At 42.6% G+C, this 7014-nt stretch overlaps 1 long non-coding RNA gene across 1 annotated transcript; it reads left to right on the top strand.

The window, feature by feature from the left end:
* The first annotated feature begins 2514 nt into the window (after positions 1 to 2514).
* LOC306743176 lies at positions 2515 to 5483 on the top strand. Its single transcript, XR_013771079.1, has 4 exons — positions 2515 to 2653; positions 2996 to 3168; positions 3740 to 3825; positions 4326 to 5483. It is a non-coding gene; the product is annotated as an uncharacterized lncRNA (long non-coding RNA).
* Positions 5484 to 7014: the final 1531 nt, after the last annotated feature.

The following is a 7014-nucleotide window of genomic DNA, read 5'->3' as shown; positions in this document are numbered from 1 at the left end:
CTCTGCCAAGACAGCGCCATTTGTATGCACCGTTTTAACCGACAGCATCCTCTGCCCATTAACGTCTTCTCCCAGCTCTCTCTCTCTCGGTCTCCTCTTATCTGCCCAGCTCTGTCCCCTGGAAATACATTAACTGATCCCGAGCATTGGTTGAGCTCTGAAAAAACAATTATGTTTTTTTGAGTGTGAGGAATATATAATTTATGTGGAAAATAAAATAAAAAAATACCAGAATTGCATTCGGCATATTCTCCCGCGGATACGCGCAGTTGCAGATACTCCCCCGTTCCCCAATATACCGTTGTAAGTTATTGGTATGAAAAATAAAAGTTTATCGACGATTTGCTCGGTTGTTTGTGTCAGCAGGCGAGAGAGCGCAGAAGGTAAGGAGGAATTGTAAAAGGGTTGACACCCAGAGCGACCGGCGCGCTTTTGTGAGAGAGAGAAAAATGATTTATTGCCGCTGAGGCGGTTCAAACAGAGTTCACGGAGAATTGTGGTGGAGGCGCGGAGGAGCTAAATTATGGTCTTGCTGAGCTAGTATATCATAGATCCTATCTCCAATTCAGAGAGTGTGTTCAAGGGTGTGAGGTAAGGAAAACAAAACGAATTTAATTACTTTCCCCCATTTCAGTCAGTGCTGATGTATACTGCTTAATTCACCTGATTATACTACTACTAAATAATAATAGTAATAGCTGATACTGTTATTATTATTATCATTGTAAGTATAGCTGGATTTACCAAGATACAAGCAGATGTCAATACATTTAAATGTCTATTTATTTTTGCTCTGGTGGGCTATATTCAGCCGATACTGAGATTAACTGAACAGACATTTAGCACTTAACTGCCATTTTAATGAACAGGCTGAGAAGATTAAAGCGGTTTTCAGTTCAATATTACAGTCATGTATCCAAGCTAATTGTTTATCATTTTTACTTAAAATTGAGTTATAATCCGGTAATAGTCATTTTAGTGTTGATCATGGTTACCAATGAGAAGTCATGGTGGGCGGTAGTTGTATTGTGTCCTTGGAAATTCAAAACAGAATAAAGAGGGAAAAAACACCCAAGGACGTGAGCAGGTAAAAGCTCAGTGGTGGCAGCCAAAGCAGGGGTGAAACGGGAAAGGGGGAAGGCTCCTCTTCTTCAAGCTGCAACCCTGAGTGCATCATCCATCACCGCGGAGAGACATCTAAAGAGGGTTTTCTCGACAGCTTTGTTGTGGTGAAACACCAAAAGGAACTTATATCTAAAGCCTGCTTCAACTAAGATTGATACACAGAATATGCTGAAAACTCTCGTTTTGGAAGATGCGTTTGGGTGCATTACTTTATTTAATAATTGTGATGGCTTCATTATTCTAGTTATTTAGCCACGTTGCATACGCTGTGCATGTGTAGGAATTAAGCAATCGTGTTTTATGAGTTTTCTTTTCTTCCAAAAGGTAACTCAGTTTGGCCACACTTTATGTAGCATTTACCCACAATAATGTACCCCAACATTTTTATTATTGGGGGGGGGGGGGGTTAAATGAAGTTGCAAAATTCACATTTTGTTTAAGTGCTTTTCACCGTCATAAGCATATTTCCAAGTTTCTTGTGTGTTTCTATATGTTGCTCTCTAAACAGGATCTGCACATCTCCCCCTATACTCTTTCACTCTTTTGTCCACGCAGCCGAGCAGCAGGCGGGGTGTCCCATCCACAACGTCCGCCGTGTTTGTCCGTTGCCTCGCAGGGCCGAAGACATGCAAGGGCCACTTGATACTGTACAGTGATGACTGCTTAATGCAAATGCGCTGGAAAAAAAAAAACTCTAATGATTGCCTCCTTTGTCTTTGTGTGGCAATGACTGTCAAGCCTTTGTTTGACCACTCCCCTTGAATCCTATTAAGCCAAAGCTTCCACTCCAGCAGTTATAAGCATATGTTGTTATTTAAAGGAAAAGCCCGGGCAGTTAAATGAGTTGCAAACCAAATTATCCAAAATAATCGGAATAATTTATTTTACAGGCAAAAAGCATCCTTATTGCACAGTGCCCATATAGAGCAACTAATAGCATGGAAATAAGGAGGGGGGGTATTTCTCATTATGTTTAATTGGAGAAAAATACACCCCGAACACCATTTTTTTTTAAAGGCGTTTTACATCTAAAAAAGCTGAAGCGAAATAATGAGTTGTGGTCGATGATGCGTTATTATCCAGTATATTATTCTAGCTCATAGACGTAATTAAACAGGAAGTCGTGACGTTGTATCTGGTCAAACCTACCACTTAAAGTTCAGGATGTGCAGCTGCAGAGGGCGGGTCCTTCTAACAGTCGCGTCCTGTGAAAAGATTATTACAATATTACAAGAAAGCAACACTCGGGCTGTAATGAGACGTTCCTCACCACTCCCCCTCTCTGCCATTGTTTCTCTCACACCGGGTAAACACTGCCCCCTCTTTTTCTTTCACACTTATTACACAGTTGTTGGCGTCTACTCATATTCCGTTTTTATGTTTTTATAGATAAAGGAACGCAGGCTGCTCATAGAAATGTTGTCTGAAGAAATATCGCAGAAGCTTCCCCAAGTTGCCGGCAGATTACTTTGCAACTCCGGCGCTCTGCTATTGGAGGACGGCCCCACGTGACTAAGGCACCCTTCTGGTAAATATTATTCAAATGTTCCACATGGTTGTTTCAAGTGCTCTTCCCTGCGTGGCTTTACACATTCGGGTTAATTGTGATCGCATATTAGACAGACAGAAGTCCTATCGTCTTTACTGCTGTTGAGGGATTCCTGCTTGTATTTGAGACAGTTTGATGAGCTGGGTCCATGGACCCCCAACAGTCTGCCCTCCCGCTGCAGCTGCATGGCAACAGTTTTGCTATGAACTCTGGACAAGTGCCAAAACGAAGCGCGGGATACTTTGAAGGAGGAGGAGGAGGAGGACGAGGCCAAGAAGCTGAGCTTAATCAGCTAAACCTGACCTCCTCTGCTCGTGTCAGTTCCAGGTCGAACCCAGGTGAACAGCTTCAGTGCCCACTGGAGCCTCTGGGTCGCTGCCATGCCAAGGGCAAGATGGACATCCAGAGCAGGAGCTGCAGTCTACTCACCATCTGCCGCTCAGGAGTCATGTTTCCCTGGATGAATCCACGGACATCTGATTCTGAACAATCTGGTAACTTTGGTTTTCTTTATTGTCATTACGTTTTTGTACTTTCGCTGGTGAGGGCACTATGTAGGTGCAGTAATGGGGTGATCCCAGGAATCCAAATTGAATGAGCATTTCCCTCATTTGTGCATTGCATCTGACCTTATAGCTGTGAGACTCTTTGTTCCATGAAGACAAAGTCAGCCACCTGATAACAAAATGTACAAACAGTGCCAGTAAAAGTCTCACTACATTAATGTGTCACCTGCTTCATTTAAATCATATTGTCTTGTTCATAGTTGTTTGCTCTTATTTTTGCTTTGCTGTTGTCAATAATGTTCAAAAGCTAAAGTGAGTTGTTGCACAGAACTAAACATTTGGAACTAAGAATCCTCTTTTCAATGATTGCATCTTAATCAGCAAAAATCATCACTTCCGTGATCAGTTGTTTCTTATAACAATATAATTTCAGTATAAATCATAGTAGAAAATGATTATATGAAATATATAAAACTAGAGTAAATGTTCAAACAACAAATACACATTTTTATTGTTTATATGATTCACCAACATGCTTTTTTTTTTTTTACAAAAATAGATAAACATCACGATCTCGACACTACAATCAACAAGGAAGCTTCAGTCTGCCAGTCTGGTGTTGAGGAGAGCACTTTTCTCTCTAAGGTCACTATTATTAGGCCTATTAGGTATCCATTAACCCCTGTGTGTTATGTTGTTATCAACAGGGCCCCGGTATCGCTCATATACATGTCAAATTGAATCTCTAATGGTGGTTATTTTCAGTGGTGGTCCCAAGGTACCTTTTAAGTGACTGAGATGGGGATTTGACAGGTCTGCTTCCGTGCGTATAGCCGTGATTAATGTGGCCTGTCAGGCAGCCGTAGTGGCGTCAGATGTTTCCCCCAGACTGTTTCTTCAGGAGGCAACTTTCCCTGAACACACGACACAGTAGACAGCCAGTCTTGTATAGTGTCTCAAGCATGACTGAATACACAGGAAGAGCCAAAGGCCCTATTTTGTCCCAGGTTGATTGGCTGAGGATTAACATGGTTCTCACTGGCACTTGAAGTCCATAGAGGCCATACATTTCAGGATAGACCTGTTAGAAATGCTGCACTTGCTCTTAACGCCCTCTCTTCTTTATGTGCTTCCTCCTGCATCAGTCAGCGGTGGTGTGGCGGCGGATCTGTCAGCCAGAGGAAGGCTCTGTGTCAGGAGGGAGCGAACGGCCTTCACCAAAAGCCAGCTGCTGGAGCTTGAGAAGGAGTTTCACTACAGCCCTTACCTGCGTCGTCCTCGGCGGCTGGAGATGGCTGCTTGTTTGCATCTCACCGACCGCCAGGTGAAGATTTGGTTTCAGAACCGCAGGATGAGGTACAAAAAAGAGCAGAGGCATGGAAAGGTGGCAGGGTCTCCCTATAACTCTTCCCTCACATCATGTGCTGACCAGCTGAGGTTTCAGGGTGAATGTGTTGTTAGAACTTCCTCCTCAGAGCTACACTTCACAGATTACGCTCCCATGTCCTCCTCTCTCTTTGGCTCTCAAAGCGATGCCGGCAGTGGTCAGTGTAATCACCCCACAGACCTGCCCCATCTGAGCTGCACACTTCCATCTGTTGCAAATGGTCTTCCGCCCTCCTGTATGGGCGCAGATAGTCATCACCATGCTGGCATTTCAAACTGGCCCTAGGGCCCCATAATGGCCATCCCTCCTGTGCTCATCAAAATCTCAATGATACATCCACTTTCACTTATGAAAGACTGGTGGATGTCTTATTAGCATCCCTGGGTTGAAATCCCCTTAACACACCATTCATGAAACATTTTAATTAAATATGAACATATCTTAATTAAAGGAGAGCTACAGCGATATCATTTGTGTTTCTCAGGCACAGTGACTGAAGATTGCAGGTCAAACTCAATGTTCATGTTGTACTCACACGGCATGCACAACACATTCCAGCAATTAATTACTACACGTTTTGCTGTAATTTTGTGGCTGTTACATTTATATTGTTGTTGCATGTTTAGTGCATGTGGGAATCATATTATGAGTGATTTGTCTATTTCCCTCTTTTGTCAAATAATAGCTAAGTGGTTATCATATTTTCTAAGTGTTACACTTGGGCTCTTTTTCATTATCTACTGTAAATAACAGGTAATTTGTGCAAAATGATGCAACTGTGAAATGGGCAGAATAATGTTCAAATCCAATGATGTTATATTTTTGTTAAAGCCATTAAAGGAATACGGCAAGTGTTTGATACGGTTCTTGATTAATTGAGATGTCATATACTGTACATGCTTAATAAATGCATTTGGGAAAACCATAGCACTTGTGCCATGTTTACCTTAACCTCCCTCGCTTATTAGAGTCCCATTTTTTTCAGCAGTATTTCATGCTTAAGGATTCAGATCTCAAAGGAAAAGAAATCGGAAAGTAATCAAATTAAGGCACGCTTTAGATCCACAGAAAAAAACTACAGTGTTGTGCATTCAAGTTGCACAATCATCCCACATAAGCCTCTCCCTCGCTCCTGCCTCTGACTTCCCCACCATTAATCACTGAGACAAGGCAGTCCTTCCACTCCAACCACAAGCTCTGAACCCACTGGGCCCCATGACAAGATCTCTTGCCTTCTCTTTCCCAGCCCTTGCCTTTTCAATAGCCAAATTGTAGTGCTGCAAGTTGGGGCTGGCCTCCCTCTCAGGGGCGATGTTAGTTGTGTAGCTTAAACGTCCATAGGCCATAACAGACTAGTGAGGTTTAATCACGAATGACAACTTATTATCTTAATGAAGAGACTTTTTAACTGCATTCGCTATGCCATTGTGACAAGTGGATCCTCAAATGTAAATTATACCATGGAAACATTGTTTTCCTCTTGCTGTTTTTGATTTCAGAATTTTTGACTGGAGCTAAATTACGCCCACAGGGAATTTTGCTTTTATTTGACAGAATTGGGTCACAGGTTCTCTCGGGTCTCGACAGTTTTACACATAACTGAGACAGCAACATTCACGACGAAGGAGTACACCTCCTCTTACACTTGATAATGTGAGCCGGGGTATCAATGTGCCTAACACAACTTCACACAATTTCTGGACCTGCTGACAGTTTTATATCTGTGGCTGTACTGTAAATGAGCTGCCACGGAGGACTACTGACAGCTATGAAATGAGGAAGCTGATCCCCTGGTCGTCCTAGAATGACTTCCTGCTCCCAATTCATTAGTTAATCAGTCAGTGGATCAGCTGTCATTTGTTAAATATTTGACACCTCAATAGTCTCAATAGTCTTCAAGGGAGCTAACAGCTATAACTCTGTGGACATTTTGAATCAAATACAATGAGGTCCATCTCATTATGTATCAAAGATGTGGTGACAGCCAGGTGATATGAGAGAAAAGCATTAAAGACAAGTGAGAGAAGAAGACGAAGCAAGCAAAAGTTCTTCAAATATGTCCGTAGAGAAAGAGGGGTGTTGTGAAGCAGAAGCAGACAGTGTTGAATTCCTGAGATTCTTGTACATATGCCAGGTGATTTATGGTGTTAATGGTGCCGTGGCTCAATAGGAACTTTACCTCTGGCTTCTCACTACATTCTCCTGACAGACACTGAAAGCCAGGAAGATCCACACATTGGAGTGCAGTAATTCTGTGTATGGGGTCAAGGGGGATCCCCGAGGGTCATGAAAAGCCCCCCTTAAGGGCCTCACTGCAAGGGGGGACAGTCTACTTACATTTCAACATTAAATTAGCCAGTTGTTCTCACATTGGGTGGCTCCCAGTTAGCAGCAAAAGTCGTTATTTCCTTTTTACTCACTTAAGCTCAGTTTGACGACATCTGTTT

Source organism: Taurulus bubalis (assembly GCF_910589615.1).
Source record: "Taurulus bubalis genome assembly, chromosome: 11".
In the NCBI taxonomy this organism is placed as follows: Eukaryota; Metazoa; Chordata; class Actinopteri; order Perciformes; family Cottidae; genus Taurulus; species Taurulus bubalis.
The sequence above is the reverse complement of the archived record's forward strand: the minus strand, read 5'-3'. Positions and strand labels throughout refer to the sequence as shown.